This window comes from Pieris brassicae, chromosome 8 (genome assembly GCF_905147105.1).
Source record: "Pieris brassicae chromosome 8, ilPieBrab1.1, whole genome shotgun sequence".
Classification (NCBI taxonomy): Eukaryota; Metazoa; Arthropoda; class Insecta; order Lepidoptera; family Pieridae; genus Pieris; species Pieris brassicae.
In genome coordinates, this window is record NC_059672.1 from 18,017,638 (window position 1) to 18,036,313 (window position 18,676).

At 31.8% G+C, this 18,676-nt stretch overlaps 1 long non-coding RNA gene across 2 annotated transcripts; it reads right to left on the reverse strand.

The window, feature by feature from the left end:
- Positions 1-11,053: 11,053 nt before the first annotated feature.
- On the reverse strand, positions 11,054-11,697 carry LOC123713399. 2 transcript variants are annotated; one of them, XR_006754183.1, is made up of 3 exons: positions 11,584-11,697; positions 11,368-11,496; positions 11,054-11,265 (listed from the first exon to the last, which is right to left on the reverse strand). It is a non-coding gene; the product is annotated as an uncharacterized LOC123713399 (long non-coding RNA). The 2 variants fall into 2 exon arrangements; XR_006754182.1 differs by lacking the exon at positions 11,368-11,496.
- Positions 11,698-18,676: the final 6,979 nt, after the last annotated feature.

Consider the following 18,676-nt stretch of genomic DNA (forward strand, 5'->3'; position numbering starts at 1 on the left):
TCGATTCTTCATTTCAGTAATATCCAACTAATAAAAAGGTTACATTATCAAAATTAAAATTAATAACATATAATAACGGATACAGTTTTATGTTAGAAGGAATTTCTCAAACCTGTAAACTTATAAGTTACATTGTTTGACATTGTATGATTTTTTAATGATATTTCATTATAATATTTCACGAAACAAGAAACTTTAATTATATAATGTAGGATCATATAGTATATTAGTAATAACAGTATATTATTTTGTTGCTTAATCCCATTTTTTAAATAAGCACTCAGTATAATATCATAACTGACAAGATTTTTAATGTGTACATGCAGAAGCTGACACTAAGAAAATTATTTTTCTGTTAACATTGACTCTTTTTGCTACTTGTCAACAGATGGCGTTAGTTTTTTCCTCCTGCCGAGACTTAAAAGCACATGTATTGTATATAGAAATTCACACTTTTTATTAAAATAATTTTTCAATCATAATTAAGAAAAAATACTAGTTATTTTTATTTATTTACTACAAGTTAAAATGAAAGGTAATCCCTATTTCGTTTATTACTAAAGCGCTATTTGTCGCGTAAGTTTCTTTTTTGCTTTGCTGTCCATCGATAAACATTCAAACCGACCAAAAACGAGAACCGTTTTAGTGGACCAAATACTGACGTAATTCAAATTGTAATTTTTGCATAAAAAAGTTCGTAAATCCATATCTACTATAATGCAAATATAATTATATTAATGTCAATATAACACTTTAGAGTCAATCATCCCATTCGAGAAATGTCTTTCTAAGGAAACACGGGTATCTGCTGTATAACATTTACATAAATCACTTGAATGTGCTCATAAAAGCTATCAAGATGCTTTCAGATTCGAAAGAGACGCACTAGGGGTTTCAAATCTCTTCACTTATTCTTTGATATTCCTATCTCGGTATTATTCTAAAAAATTTAAATATATTATAACATTGTTTCAGTAATGTATGTTGCTTACGTTTTTTATTCTATTCATTTACATAGATTTTTATTAAAATTCTTCCATATCAATAACCCATTTTTTTATTATAAATATGTTTTCTTACTGGCTGGCATCTATTCTGGTACGATACTTACTGGCCTGTTTTATGCAGCCTTTGAAAAAAACATGTGTGTGTGCTTATGTACATGTATTAGTTAGAATGAGATCTTCTTTGGCGTAACAAGACAAAAATCTTTTTTAAAATGTTATCTTTCGCCTTCTTCTACATTTGTAGAAAAAACGACACTAACAATAGAAAAAAAGGTATTTAATACATTGAAAATTTTATTATAACACATTATCTAGTTAAATAAAGTTTATTTAAATATCACAAAAAAATATTTCTACATGATTAAAGAAATGGACAATTTTTTTTAAATGTTGGCTATGCTAACTTTAGGGTGTCGGTTTTTTGTAACGGTGTGCGCACGCATCTTAAAAATTTAGTCTCATCATTTTTCCCTAACGCACCTTTTACTACCAAATTGTCATTCATACTAAGGTGTAGTTTTTTAAAGAGGTAACTTAGTATTAGATAGTGTTTTTTAATGTAGGATACATACCGTATCATGTACATATAAAATCACAAGAGTATGTATGCTTTTTACAATTCCATGTAGAATTAAATTTTGTATGTACATATAAAACTCTTAATACAAACAAACACTCAATAATAGATGATCCAAAAGGTCTTCCCAAATACGGCTTATATGAAAATGTGGGATACATTGTTCCAGGGGATTTGTATACCATAAGTGGACACCACAAAGCGTTACGAAATATTTAAGACTGCGGAAATGTATATTTATGTTAGCTTGATCATGTTCAAACCAAGCTCAGTGGTTAACACAATATTTTATATAACTTGTCATATCTCAATAGATGTAAGATGTTTATTTAAAGATTGAGGCGGGTTTGATGACATATATGAAACTCGAACATAAATGATAATTGTTTTGTTATTATTTTTCTTCTTTTAGTACCTTGGCCTTCGTGGCTTACTGGTTAACTTGCACGTGTAAACCATGTGGTCCAAATATAAAAACCCACCCATATCACCTCGTTCGACAACTGAGCGTTTTTAAGACACTTTTTATAGCGCACCACCACTATGTGAAACCAGCTGCCATTTATGTATTTTCAAACTAATTCGAACTAGGGTCCTTCAAGAGCGTAATAATTTCTAAAACGCACTTGCGACGTTTTGGCAAGTACATGTTCGATGTAAGCATCTATTGTCCATCAATTGACGTCATCTACTCGTTTGCCTTTTGTCGTAAAAAAAATTACTTTGTAGCCAAGAGCTGATCACCCATTTACTTAATGCTTACATTCGTGATCTTTGTGAAATAGCGGCATCCAAAAAGCGGCAATGGTTTATTAACTCGATAAAACATAAACACAATAAAGCAATTGCTTTAATTTGAACTGCTTAAATTAGGTTACTAATTGGGGAGTCGATGTCGCAGTCTCGTGTTAAGGTGCTATTAATCGTATTAATGTGCCAAACCGCAGAACGAGACACTTTCAAGAAAACTTGCGACTTCCTAATTTATTATATTAAATTGCTGTATTAAGAAGTTCCGCCGTTCCATGACTGAGCGTTTTTCAAGGCAATTTTTGCCGCGCACCACCGCTATGTGGAACCAGCTACCCACTGAGGTATTTCCGCACCAATTCGACTTCCTTCCTTCAAGAAAAGAGCGTAAAAAATCTTAAAGGCCGGCAACGCACTCGCGAGCCCTCTGGCATTGAGAGTGTCCATGGGCGGCGGTATTACTTAACATCAGGTGAGCCTCCTGCCCGTTTGCCCCCTATTTTATAAAAAAATAAGTATTTTCCTTGTGACTTCAGCGTGTAACTTTATGTCTACGTCCGCATCTAAGACTCCCGTATCTGTATCGTACGTCTCAATGTCTCAAATCCAGAAGTCGACGTCACGTGTCAGACAAAACTGTTAGATGATCTAATAGTCTATAAATCCAAAAAAGATTGAAGATACTGACACTTTAAGGCCTATAATATATATAAGGCATATAGTTTGTAGCCCCTCTAGATTAAGTAGATATATAGTATACATACATGTTATATGTATATTTAAAAGCAACATATAACTAACATAGTCATTATTTAACTGACGGCTAAATATAATTCGAACTAAATCTCTGTATATTATTCATAACATTTGTAATAGCTTTAAGTTCCGAGATTCATATAGGGATACACTAGATCTAAGGATATGTAAAAAACACATCGTCAAGATTCTCACACTGATAAAGAATAATTGTATTCTTAAAAGTTGATAATTCGAATTTCAAATTGTTAACCTTGCATCCGGTATTACGATATTTTAGGAATAGCTTATCTGACCTTCAATTAGCACTTCTATGAAAAAGCTAATGTTTTTCGACCGCTGCAGATGAATCACTCGTGCTGGCCGACCCGTTCTAAGCCGTAATCCTGGCTGAGCCGTCTTTAGAAGGATTAGGCCGGTGTTTTCTTTAAACCATTTCCTAGCACGAACAATACGTAATAGAATATTTAACGTATTAGTATAGTAAGAAACTTGTTGTATTGGCAAACTTGGGCAACGCTCCGTGAGTTTGTTTCTAAATAAATGAAAGAATACACAATTAAAATAGATTTTTAAGTTTCAGAAAATGAGATCAACGTACAGCAATAACGTCAAGTTATTAGCTATTAGATATAGCTATTCCTAAAATATCGTAATACCGGATGCAAGGTTAACAATTTGAAATTCGAATTATCAACTTTACAAAATTTGAAATCGATAAAATCACTAATACATATTATATTCTATTATATAGAAGTATAGGGTACCACTTCAACACGTAAACTTAAACAACTTAGGTTCTACAAAATAAATTAATTTAACTCCTTTTTTATTAAACTTTACAATGACGTTTAATTAATATAAAATACATTGAGCATTTTCAGAAATACACTACATAACATAACTAAGATTTAGTTAAAAAACCTATTAAACACAAGATTTAAGTTCAATGCCACTCGTAGCCGGCATAACGCTAATCACCAAAATACTATCAGAACCGAATACAGTCGCACCACAACTTATTTCTAAGCGAGTCTTTACAACAGCCTGCCTCTTGTGATACGGAAATGAACTCGTTCCAAATATGCCTGCGAAGATTTGGTAGACAGACATTGATAAACAGTTTTTTTTTAATATTACCTAATGTTTAGTGATACCGCCGCCTCAGGGCTTGCAAGTGTGTTGCTCGCCTTTAAAGATTTGGTACGCTCTTCTCTTAAAGGACCTTGACTTGATTTGGTTCGGACTACTTCAGTGGCCAGCTTCCAGATAGTGGTGCGTGGCATAATCTGTTCTGAAACTTGGAATATGTGCGGAGTATGATACTGGCGGAATTTCGTATTCTGCCTCGACGTTCGATGATGAACTCCTCTCAAGTTTCTCCGTGGTAAATGCGCGCGATATTGGCGTCATATACTTATTTTTACATTTATAATTTTTTTCTCGTGTAAGTAACATTTCAGATAATGCATCTTTATATCTTTCTTTTGTTAAGTTCGCGGTACGGATGTGTTTTACTTGTGAATTCTTGGCCTAATCGAGCGCTTTCTAAGCTGTCGCTATGAGTCATAAAGGACGGGTCCCTCTCAACAATAGTTAAAATAAAAAATGCAATGAGCTAAAGAACAAAGCTTTAGTACAAAGGTATGTATGTGTATATGTATAACTACAACATTTCGTGTTCCGATTTCGTTTTTTTTGTGATCGGCAAGTTCCCAGAAACACTACGTGAATAAAATTCGTAAAAAAAAAACATTCGTTCATGGAATTTGATGAAGTTCTGATATGGTTATCATTATCAGGAATTTGATAGAATTCACGAAACCTTTTTATTTTTAACGTAGTTTTAAAATTTGCGATTGCACAGAATTAACACGCGTTTCTGGAAAGTAAAATTTGGGTTTTATTTTATTTCCAAATCCACGTATAGTAAAAAACGTATATATTATATCAAAATATGTATTTTTATATTTGATTTTAAATTACGTTTACATGATAATAGACAACAAAATAGTATATAAAAGTCTTATTCGTTTAACAGAAATCAAAAATAAAGCTTCAAAAAAGTTTTGTTCGTTCAAAATATGACGTTTCAAATAATAGTCTGGGCAATGAGTGTTAGAAATTGCAACTTACAATAACAGAATAATTTATAAGAATTCATTATTATGATATTTTAGTGAACATAATTTTAAAGTTTCCTTTTACTCTTTAATAAAAAAAACAAAAGAATCAAGAATTCTTCACATTTCACATGCCATAAAACCACAGAATAGAATCACAAAAATAAATTGATATCACCTAATTGTATTACATTCATCCACAGTGTTAAAGGCAGGTACAAATAAAATCAAACAATGTTTTAGTACACAAGTATCAAATAAACATTGCAGGAGTCTATTACATACCCAAGCACAGGCGTAATGTGTTGACATCATTATATACTAGCAATAAGAGCTTGACAATGCAGATAGGATCCCAGTTTGGTTAGAGGGTAAGCTAAATTTGTATAGAGAAGTTTTCGGATGAAACTCAACTTTATCTAGTTATGAATTTAAACACGGAATAATTGAGAGCTTCATTGTGTGTTTCGGAAGCGATGTTAATAACTTTTATGCAAATTGGATATTAAAGTAAATAAACATAGCAATGAGCAACGTTTCAATAGGGAACAAAGGGTTGTTTACTGGTTGATTTTCCGTATATTGTTACTTATTTGTATTGAACTTTTAGTTATTAAGAGATATATACCAATTGTACACTACACTTAATTTACACGGTGAATATATGAACAAAAAAATTTTTTTTTTAGATTTAAACTGTATATGAAATTTGATTTACTTATAACTTTTATTATCACAAAAAAATGAATTCAAAAATGACAATATATTATTTGTCTTTAGATGGTTGTTTTGAGAATAATGCTGCTTAGTCCTTTTTGACATTTACAATGATAACTTTTATTAACACTTTATTGCACAATATAAAACCGAATTACAAAATATATATGGAAAAAAAACCCTAACCTCTTGCAACAGGCGGCCTTATCCCTTAAGCGATCTCTCCACTCCTAGACACTTAACTTATATATCCCCGTTTAATAAAAATCTACCTCCACACATTTTTAGCAGTTAGCAGCGTCCTCGTATCTTCGGTAGTGTTTCCTGTTTCGACTATAGCCTTACAAAGAGATTACATACGCCGTATACAAATAAATAACGTCATAATGCCTGGCTATTGTGTACCAACTAATACAAGTTTCTGTACTGCTGCAATATCTGGTACTTAAATTATCATTGATTTATTTTTAGTAGCTTTGATTGCGAGAAATGCTATTTTTTATCATGTACCTACGTACGGCCTAGGGGCCGCGAATGTGTTGGTGACATAGATAAGGACTAGCCCTTTTTAGAGCTATACTTACGCACAAAGCCTACTATTAGTATTTTTTTTTAAATAATATTAAATAGGTACTAAAAATTGATTCGTAAGCTGGTCAGTGCGGCATTATCCTATCATATTATCAGAATATCTAACTTAGAGCATATAACATAAAGTATAACCGTCTCGATAGAATATTATTATTATATTTATATGATAGCATAAAAAATCTATAATGAGGTCGAGTTGGGTAGGCCATACATACCTGGACAAAATCCCGAACGTACTGGAGGAGGAACAGACCCAAAGTACCCATAACGAGTATAGAATGTAATGAAAGTTGATGAAGCGGGAGAGGTTTGTCAGGACCGTAACAAGGTGTCCAACTCTCCGTTGGCCCAAGAACTAGAAGGGCGTCAAAATTATTAAAAAAATAAATTATAATAAGATTATATATTTAATAATAAAAGTCAATAGAGAAACACAATTCTACTTAACTCAAACATTAAATCTATATTTATGTAAACAATTAGTTTTGTTTCAGGGAGCGTCGCTTTAATTAATCAAGATTAATAGCTGACGATTTAGCACTGCCCGAAGAATGGTAATTAGGTCGCAAGCAGCAATCACGTGTATTTTTTTACAAAACAGACGTTAGGGTATAAAGAGGGTAAACAAAGAAACTCGATTTTATACCCTTCGGTAACTTCAGGGGTCGTATTAAATTTGCATTAGGTGAAATTGAAATACGCCTTCCAATGAGTTCTTACAAGGGAAGAGTAATAATGTCCTCGATTCGTGAAAATCTTCGCGTCATGCCGCGACTGATTAATTGAATCATTTTTATATACGGGAAGCTTCTGGAAGCTGAATTTGTCAACGTAACAATGGGGTGCATAGTTTAAAGTTATTACGATGATTTGCTGAATATGGAAATTGAATACGGGTTCATTTTTTATAAACCGAAACCGAAATTTAATAATTTGACGCTTTTTATTGGCATGTTTAGTAGTTTAGGATGAATCTCGGAATTGTGAATTCTTACGCCCAAGAGACTATTGTAGTCCGCTCATAATAAATAATAAAATAAAGTTAAAATAGTTAGAGAAGAAAGATATAATATTTACTTAACTATTATATTTTTTATATAACTACAATATTATTGCTATATTCCGTAGGTTATACGTAAAGGTTGTTCGACGCTTAAATACAAAGCCATTGGTAAAAAGCCACCAGCAAAATAAAAAATATACCACAACATTTGGACTGCACCTAAAATCTTTTAAAAGCAAACTGTCAACTAATTTTCAGAATTTATTTAACCTATATTAAATAAATAACACTAGTACATGAGTCATGCCGTTTAGGACACGTCTACTTCTATCAACACTCAAATCTTTCCACCACACGTACGATTTAAATTAATTACAACCACACGCCTTTGTTTTTATTATTATCGGAATATCTGAGTGAACAAAAACGATGTTTGCATTAAGATAATATTTTAGACCCATGTAAGATTTAAAAACATATAAAGCATATAATATTATATTGAAATATATAATCTAAGCTGTACATAAAAACAAATAGTTTTTGTGTCAGAATTTGTTTCTCGCTATGCAATTCTAAGTCTAAGTTATAACAAAATATATATAAAATAATATCCTGCTAAAACGTATTCCTTATTTGAAAAATCAGAATATTCATTGACGGAAATGATCATTAATTTATCTAATATAACATAATCATTCTTAAACAATATAATCTTAATAGTAACAGCTGTATAGTAAAGGTTAACTGTTGTAAGAAGATTGCTAACTAAATTAAATAAGATGGAAATTATATAAAAAATATAAAAAAACACATAGTTTATTGTAGACAAAGAGAAACTTTATAAAGCTGCCACCCAGATCTCTATATGCGACAATTACATGCCATAAGGCGTACGTAGCTATTTTAGGTCATATTTTGTTTATCAGATCGTTGAGTCCGATACGCACATCACGACTACCACGTTGTAGGCACGCGCCTTTTATGCTTGTTTTATAATTATAAACTATAAAGAAAATACAATATTAGTAACTAAGGTGATAAAATTTAGACAAAACGATGTTATTTTATAAATTAAATAGTACTTTATAATATAAAATATAAAATGCGGCCTATTGGAGGGCACTGTCCAAGACATACATTTAGCTGCCGCTCGAATGAACCCATTTTATACTCTTTAGGAATAATTGAGGCAAGTAATAATATTATAACTAAGCTAGAATTAAATTAAGGAATCTGAATAATTATATGTAATATAATATATTCGAATAGAAGTATATTCGGCCTTTAGTATATATAGCAAGACTCGTTGCCAAAACAGCAAACTTATTAATGGTATGAAAAGTTATTTTTGTATCATGAGTTTTTACGCTATTTAAGTACTGTGAGAGCATACCATTTGGGTATTGTGTGCAGCAGATTACGAGTAAAAATATAGCAAGCACTCAGCAAAGCATCATCACATTAGTAGGAGCTAATGAACTTTTATTATTTTTGTCCTGTACAAAGCGATGAATGACGGCGCGTGAATGACAAACTTCGATGTAGGTAAGGTAGGTCTACTGTGCTAATGACGCGTTTACTCTCTAAGGAATCTTCATATGGCTCACGATTTAATGCCACATGATTTAAAATGAGACTTGAAAATAGTAATATTCTAAATTTAAAAAAAAAACTTTATAATAATAGTATTAATAAACATGATTTAAAACAAAATAAGTTTGACAAATTTGTTTAACGCAAGTCCTCACACTTGGGCCCCTGTGTTGTATACTAGACTACAGCTTTTCCGTGGTACATTTTTAAAACCTTATTATTATTATGAAAACATTGGCTCTTACTTCTGGAACTTAGATAAAAATGGTCTGTTGATGACTTATCTTAGTTATAACTGTGAAATGAATGCAATGTAACGGACAAGAATTTCAAACGTCAATAAAATAAATATTAATGAAAAATCGTATCCTATTTCTCTATTCTTATTCTATTGTTAGCTTCTAATATTTATTTAATTAAATTCTAAACATTTTTATGAAACATATTCTTAAGAATCTTGCTACAAGTGCGCATGTGCAATATTTATTCATTTGAATCGTTCGGTTGTTTACGAATTGTTACGAATTGACTCGACCATCTCCCGAAGTGGGATGGTCGAGTCGGAGGAGGGAGTTGTGATTATAAAAGAGGTTGTGACACATGCGCAGGGGCTTTTTCTTTGTACAAGTTTGAAGTTATACAGTTCACGTAAAATCAGTGAAGTAAATTATAGTGAATTAAGTCATCATTGAAGTGTTTAATTTCCTACCCTAAGAACTAAATCAACTACCGCTAACAATATGAAGTGGCACTATTACGAGTGCGACATGTTGATACAGCACCCCAAGATCCGCTGTTATGATTAATGTCTTCCGGCCCTGTTTCATCATGCGAGGATTTGCATGTACATCGATCTGATTAGCTAACGCGAAATGATACTCGAAAGTGTAACTGCCTAAGAATATTAATGAAATTTTTGTTTTCTCACAAATTTCTTTCAATGAAAAAATATCTCGCTCCAAAATTCACGAAATGTATTAAATAACAATTTTTTTTTGTTTAGATTGACGTATTAGTAATTATACGTATAAAGTGTTAATTAGTTCATTATATAGAAGGGGTATGAGGATCCCATCAGAAGTTTTTTTTTGAAATTTCAATCATTTGTTACCTTAATTCACCCTGATCGGTACTCTGACAAGGCGCTATGTTCGAACATACACATAAAATACGAATCGAATTGACAGCCTCCTTCTTCGGTGGTTTGAAGTTATTTAGAACACCTTCGCTGCTCCTAACCAGTTTCGTGCCTCGCCGGTATATGAGACAACATTTCTCTGACTATCACTGATCAGGTTTAGGTTAATGAATACCATTCATTCATTAACCTAAACCTGTAACTGATCACAAGTTCATGGTAGACTACATGGGGACTCTGGCTATGCTTACTCTCTTCACTTATTTATTTACACCAGCACTAAATCCGACTACTCATAAAGAAGAAGCATACAATTATGCCCACATTAGCACTCGCAATAGTGTTGAGATATGTTTTGGCGTATGGAACCAATGATCCAATTCAGAACATCAACAGAACCAAGATGTATATAGTACCATTGGCAGTCTTGCACAATATTGAATTGAAAGAGGAACCTATCTCTGATGATGATAAGACCCTGCCTCCACCACAGCAACCTCATCTCAAAACATAGCGGGGCGTGAGGGCCATATTTATTAAAGAAAACTTTTAAGTTTAATAGTTTTTTTAACAATTGAGTTATTGTATGAAATAAAACATTTTTAATACATTATTCTATTTATTTTAAAGTGATGACTAAAGTGTTCACTAGAATTTCTATCTGTAATTATAAATTTATCTTTACTTAGCAGTGTATCTTGGCCGTATTCTTAATTCTTTGTTTGTGTTCCTTTTGAAGGTTATTTTCAAGATTTAGGTTTTCTTAACATATATGTTATTTAAACAAATAAAACATGATTATTATTAACTATTTAATTTTAAAAAAAATGTATTACATTATTCGACTGATTTGTAAGTGATTACTATAGTCTTCACTAGAATGTCTCTCTGTAATTTTGAATTTATATTATATTAGTGTTCTTTGTGAAAGTGATCATTTTCCAGAGCTTGAAAACTATGCATATCTGCATATAAGGCTTCTCCAAAACTAAATTAACTTAACTTGCTTTCTGTAACAAATAAGAGAATATTAATTTAGGCTCTGTCCATGCACAACTAAAAAACAAATGATATGTTTTGATTAAACAATGTAGTTTTTGAGATACAGGTACTTGTTAAAATGTGGTTTATTTCTCTGTTATTTCGCTCCAAGCCTTCATTTTCTCCTTTATTGTGTTCGTACTTAAAACTTTCTTTTCAATTATAGACCGATAGGGTCGTAATATATTTCTAAAATGATGCTGTAATCGAACACAAGAAAGAAATTAATATTCAACAAAAGCAACATTCATGTTTTAGTTTTACTCGAGTTTCACAATTCTACATACCTTTTCTTCTTTTTTCCTATTAATTCAGCGTTTTCTTTTATAATTAGGCATTTTAAACTCTTTTAAAACTGGTTATTACAATCAAAATAAACAACCTCGGATCAAAATCACAGCGACTAGAAATGTCAAACTGACAGAAATACAGTTATCAGAGACAATTTCTGTTTTTTTCTTAAGTTTATCAATGACATGCGACGTTGCCGTCTTGTGCCTATGGCGAGTTTATTAGAAATTATGATCTCCTTATTCTAAGTCCTTATTTGTACCACTGAAATTGTCATTGTCGTCACGGGTTCGCTTTTGTATATGCAGTGCCTTGTGAAACTGTATATGTGCAATACAATATTATGTTTTTGTTTATTTATCAAAGAGTTATTTGTTTAACTGATTGCCTTATAACAACATTGTTAATGGCGGTATTATGCGTGATTATGTCAGAATCATAAAAATTCAATCAACGCCTAATTTTTCGGTTATTATGTTTTATTGACACTTCAACTTTTTACAATATACGATTGTCTGTATATTGTTAAAAGGTAAAATTAAAAAGTTATTTCATTTATTTAAGTATTCGTATTTCAAATAAACGGACCTCGTTTTAAAAACATTTAATATAATTGTTTTTAGTTGGTATATAAGATTGTTCATCTATAAAATGATGCCTTGTTTTCTTGATAAAAAAAGTTTCCTATGTGTCACAGGTTCTTTAAATTAAACAAATTCTTTTTTTAACTATTATTTTTTAATATTTTTCTTTACTTATAGTTTTTAAAGCAATAACAATGCCTAGTTAAAGCCTAAAAGCACACAAGCAGCCTGTTCCGTCTCGTGCGACTAAACTTTCATTAAAATATTTTGGAAATAACTAAATTATTTGTAGCATTCTGGTGAAATTTCTGGAATCGGTCCAGAGTGATTTTAATAACATACAAACTATAAATATAGCTTGGTGTTAATAATTAATTAAAATTTAAGCAAAAAAGGCCTTCTACAAATATGATATACAAAATAATTTATTCAGTAAATAGACACACATACCCTCTCACAAACACGAACGAATACAGATATACGTACGCAAAGACACATTAATATAAGTATTATATTTTACTAGGCCGTTTTTATGGCAATTATTTGTAACATTTGCTTTGATAGTTTTTATAAAAGTTGGTTACCTAAATTAAAATATAATTTAAATGAATATAGATACAGATTGTCTAAATGAAACCTTGTTTCAGACGCTTACTCTTTAAAGAAATTAAAAGTAAGGAATATAAGCTACCAGAGATGTTCTCAAAGAAATTGATGATGCAATTTTCTGTTCCGTAATCGACCGTTGAACGGAGCAAGCGGCATGAAATTAGATCGTTACATTTTATATGCCAACTTCAGATATGTTAATACGTGATATTATATAATGGTATAAATACAAATTATTCGAAACTTTTTTTTAATATTTTTTTGAGGGAAGTGTATTTGATTTGGCATTTCTTTTGCATTGTTATATCGATTGGTTAGGCGCACTTATACCTGTTTCGATATTGGACATTGTTATCATTAATTACGCCCTTTTTCCATTAGTGTTTTGTGCGTGCTGTGAACTATTTTTGTGTGTACTGAAAGGCAAAGTTTATATTATTATCAGTCTAACTTTTCCCATTGTATTAATTATTTTTTTATACGACTGACAATTTTTCCGTTATTAAGTACGAGTCAAGGATATTTCAATGTATGTACTTAGGGCTTAGTATTTATGGTTGTCATATCAACGGCTTGTCGAACAGCCATTTGCTTACCTTACGCAGAAGGTAAGCCTGCTAAAATATGCTTGTTTCAACCCTAAAATTGGCTAGGTTTTTTTCTAACCAAGAAGCCTAATTGCACTAACTACTTACGAGGTTTTTTTTTATTTTCGTATTTCGTGACCCCACATAAATAAGGAGCAATCTCGTCTCCATCGTAACAAGAGCTGTGGCCCAATTAAAGTTGACACACCGACTCCCAGAGTGTCTGAATCACTCACGCGATCTTTGGTGTTTATCAATGCTGCTCATTTTATTAACTCTAGCTGTTGGGAGCGACTTCGCTTATCCGAAATTAATAATGTGATATATAACACTCTTTTTGTCTATGAAATAATATAGATTTTTTACATCCCCATACAACCTTATTATTATAGATTATAATATACGGATCTCGGTACGCTTCGTTCATAACTACTACTATCATAAATTGGAATTTAAAAAAGTATGGAAAGCGACAAAATTTAACTGCAATTGAATCTGATTTGCGCGCCTTATGACGTTCGTAATTCAAACGTAACGATAAGAAGCCTAATATAAAAATATCAAAAAACCAATTTGGAGACATTTCATTAATTATACTAGCCTTTTATGAAATAATTTTAAGCCATCCATTAATTCGTCTTTGAAATAAAATGTATTCTAAACAATTTAACTTTGAAAATATTTGAATACAAGCCTTCTAAATGTAAAATTAATTTTTCAATGACAACTTCTGACAAAGAAATATAATTACTTTTTAAATAATTTGAAATTCGAAGGGGTAGATAAGTGACGAGGTGTAGGGTGCGTAATTAAAAGAGACGCCTCTGTCGTGAGAGCTCGTGTCTTATCGGCTCGGTTTTAATTTGAGGCCGACGACACGCAAGCGAATCACGCGAGGCTGGACATTCGAAATTTAAATTATTTATGTTTTTAAAATAATGGAATCTTAACAGCCAGTCTTTGTGAGCGAATAAGTTCGATTTAAATATTTTATTCTAAATTCTTGATATTATTTCTTAGTTGTTTAGGCTATAAAAAATTGTGGGTACCTTATTAATGTCCTTACTCTATTAATATAAGTTTTTTTTCCTTTATCGATAATTCACGGATAATTAAATAATAGTATTATAATATGGTATCGACGTTAAATAAATATTAATTGACTTCAGTTCTCTTTTAATTATAGCTAGTATCTCTTTACAACGAAAATGAAGAAATATCATGCCCGATGTGCTACTGATCGTTACAAAATGAGCAGTTTGGATTATTCCAGGATTCCTTTGTTTACTTTCATTGACAATGGTGAAGGAAATGAGATTTCACGTCATAGTCTTTAGTGAACTCGATCGCGTGTCGGATCGTAAATAATTACGCGATGTCCCGTCATCCGTGAACTATTGTTTGTTTTTGAGAAGAAAGAAATGTTGCTATAGACAACTAGACGATTAATATAATTGGCGCGTGCGTTAGAAATCTACTGGCAACATTGGATGTCAGAGACAAAATTATCTATAGTATTAAGAAAACACTTTTTAAACGGATTGAAGCTATGTATTATTATTATAAACTTATAATTATTTACATAATTTTAGATTTAAATATTTCCGACGTTTCGCGTGCTTTACAGTGTGCGTGGTCACGGTGAAAAAAGACAAAAGGTGTTGAATGTCAAAAGTATCACAGCTGTAGAGAAAATTGTGTTATCTGTATTTATTTCCCCGGAGCTGGTATCGTTTTCAACGTGTTTTCTTAAATTTATCTATTGTCTATTAATTGTTTATTGTGTCTATGATTAGGACTACAATTAATAAAATGAAGTGCGTACAAATAAAACTTAAAACAATTTATTAAATAAATCAGTAAAGCTTGAACTTCCAATTTTTTAATTTATTTTTTAAAATACAATATGTATCTCGTGCTTAATAAATAAGGTGACTCATTGTTGGATTAAATACAAATTTAAATTTAAAAACATTCCCGATTTTATAACATTTATATCACAAAGTATCCGCTGTAGTAACTAATTTAATTTGATAAAATTAAAACGACAAGCATAATAATGAACTATGAATGGTTTACAAGAATTTTAACTCTAGTTTTCTCTCTCTCTAGACACGGCTGTATCAGCAGCTATTTGCGGAGGAGGCCCCAACTTACCAGGCATAGGCGATCGCGCTCCGCACTCTAAAGACGGCGTCTACTCGACGAGGTGGACGCTACTCCCGACACCATTGTGAAAGTAGTACAGTAGTTACAAGTATGGCCCTTTCTGTCCATTTAACATCATTCATGGCCAAAGGGACCGTGATTACAACGGCTGATCGCGTGGCGGGAGGGTATAGTTACGTAACACATTTCCCCTCAAAAAGAAATTCTAGCATAGATGAAGAAAATTTATTTCTCTCAATAATGAAACAAAATGCACCCTCTATTGTTTTAATACAGCGAATATAGGGTGGGATTATTAGTTTACAAGTGTATCAAATACCCCTTATTGACTTAACTCCATATTACTTTCCAACTCTTTCGGAAGTTTGCCGTCTTTGTTGACATCTGCCGATTATTGGAAATTCTCGATACTTTTACAATAACCTTGGTAGGTTTAATTGAATATGAAATTGTTTTCGTATTGATTTATATAACATATTTCTATTATTAAAAAAGTTACAATTATATTGAGAACCCGTAAACATTGACAATTTGTATACCTAAACCTTTTTCATTAGTCGCTCAATTTATCCGCATGAAAATGAATGCAATTGTTTTTGAGTTAAACGTTAAAGGACGGTTTGGTGCGTCTGAGCTAGAAAAACTGACATTACCAAATTGATGCGATGATAAAATTATTGAGAAATTGCTGCTAAGGGTTTTAAGGACGATGCTTGATAAGTCGACTGAGAAGTGTACATCTTTATAATTACAAAATTTGCTTGAATAAAACCAACAGACGTTATTATATTTTGACTTGTTTTGTTGTTACGTTAAGAATGTACTAAACATAATAATAATCTATATACATAAATGAATTGCGGTTCGTACTGGTTTAAAGTTTAATCGATGTGAATAAAAAGTAAAGCAAAATACTGAAAACTACAAATGAATTTTTCAATAAAATCTTTTACTAGCTGGAAAGTATGTGATGTCTATTCTGTTTTTAGAAATAAGAATTGCCATGGCCATATATTTAAAGATTCCTTTTTATATTGGCTTAAGAAATTTGTGTTATACCTGTAGTATAGGACCGAGAGCAGTGTTGGCCTAGTGGCTTCAGCGTGCGACTTTCATGCCTGAGGTCGTAGGTTCGATCCTGGCTGTGCACCAATGGAATTACTTTCTACGTGCCCATTTAACCTTAGAACGGTGAAGGAAAACATCGCGAGGAAACCGGCTTGCCTTAGACCCAAGAGGTCAACGGCGTGCGTCAGGCACAGAAGGCTGATCGCCTACTTGCCTATTTGATTAACAAATGATCATAAACCAGACACAGAAATCTGAGGCCCAGACCTAAAAAGGTTGTAGCGCCATTGATTTATTTTTATTTTATAGGACCGATCAATTTGGTCTGTCTCGAAAACTTGGTATTAAGTCCTAACACAAATATATGTATTATGTAGACGATAGGAACTGGGACATCAAGTAATAAATGAAATGCTAAAAAGTTCGATCAAAGATTAAACATTAATTAAAATTAACTTACATATATCAAATACTGTTTTAATACAACAGAAAGATAATAAAACACCGCAACTAAATGAAGCTTAAGCTAGCATATCTTTCATACAAATAGGACCTTTAGAAAATTTATAAGCAATTACCAAAGGAAAACTGTCTAATAAAATTGCCAACCAATTTAATACTAGCGATATCGAAAGTAAATCATAAAATAACAAGTCATATTTATCCTGTACCTATAACCGTATCTCGATTTGATATACGTCAATACATAACGACCAACCACAGTGTTAAGTTTGTATTGCCTTATTATAAACACCATACTAAGGTGGCCTTTTTGAGGCAATATGTTTAAATAATGATAAATAAATTAATCAATGGCACAACAACATTTTTAGGTCTGGGCCTCAGATTTCTGTATCTGTTTCATGATCATTTGTTAGTCGAATAGGCAAGTAGGTGATCAGCCTTCTGTGCCTGATGCCGTCGACTTTTTGGATTTGAGGCGGATGTGTGGAGCTAATGTTAAATGCGCAAATAGAAAGAAAATCCATTGGTGCACAGCCGGGGATCGAACCTACGACCTCAGGGATGAGAGATGTATAAATACATATTGGGTATATTTATATTTATTAACTCTTAGTTGCACTAAACTAGTATACACTACTACAATATAATTAAAATAATTACACAAAAATTGGCGACTTTATCGCTTTCGAGCGATCTCTTTAGCCAACCACTCCATAAAGCAGCGTACCGCAGTTAGCGTAATTAATCCTTGATATAACATTATGTGTGTATTAATATTTTTCATTGATTTTTAAAAGTTAGAGATGATGTTTTCCAGAAAGAAAAGAGGGTACAATGTCGGCACACACACACAACCCCCACATGATCAATGGGCGGCAATTAACACTTTATACAAAATGACCTGCCAGCTCGTTTGCCTCCTGTCATAAAAAAACATCGTAAAATTTCGCGGATCCCTGCCTATTTTTTCGGATCAAAATATGTGATAAAATAAGATTAAAATTTAATATGTAATTTGATTATTGTACGATTTATGGACTGTATATTAAAAAAAAACATAATTTATTACTTGAAGTGTCGAAACGGCCGTTTTCAATCGGCTCTGGTATATGTAATACTTTATAGCATTCTTAGAGAATATTTTATAAACATTTACAGGCAGTAAAATACTAGCATTTACTTTACTAATTACAAGTCGTAAATAGTTATTTTACGGCTAAAGTAGAATCGGCACCTTCGTGGCGATAATTCGCAGTAAACTGCAAAGTGCTTTAAAATGGTGTAATTATGTTGACAAAACTCTTTTTCACTGCTAACTACCTCTTTAGCGAGGACAAAGGCAATGCAAGTGATATTTTCAGAATAGCCTCAAGCGAAACATACAAAATTATTGTTTTAAAGCTATTACTGATTTAAAATTGCAGTTAATAAAGCTTTTTAAATTGTCGTTATAATTCGACGTGTTTTAAATATAAAAAAACAGCTTCAACACACCCCGCCACTTAAATTTTAAAGCTCCAGGTTCCCATCATGATGAATTAAAAATAATATTAGGTCAATATTATTAACATTAAAAAAAATTAATGGACTCAAAAGCCACATCATTT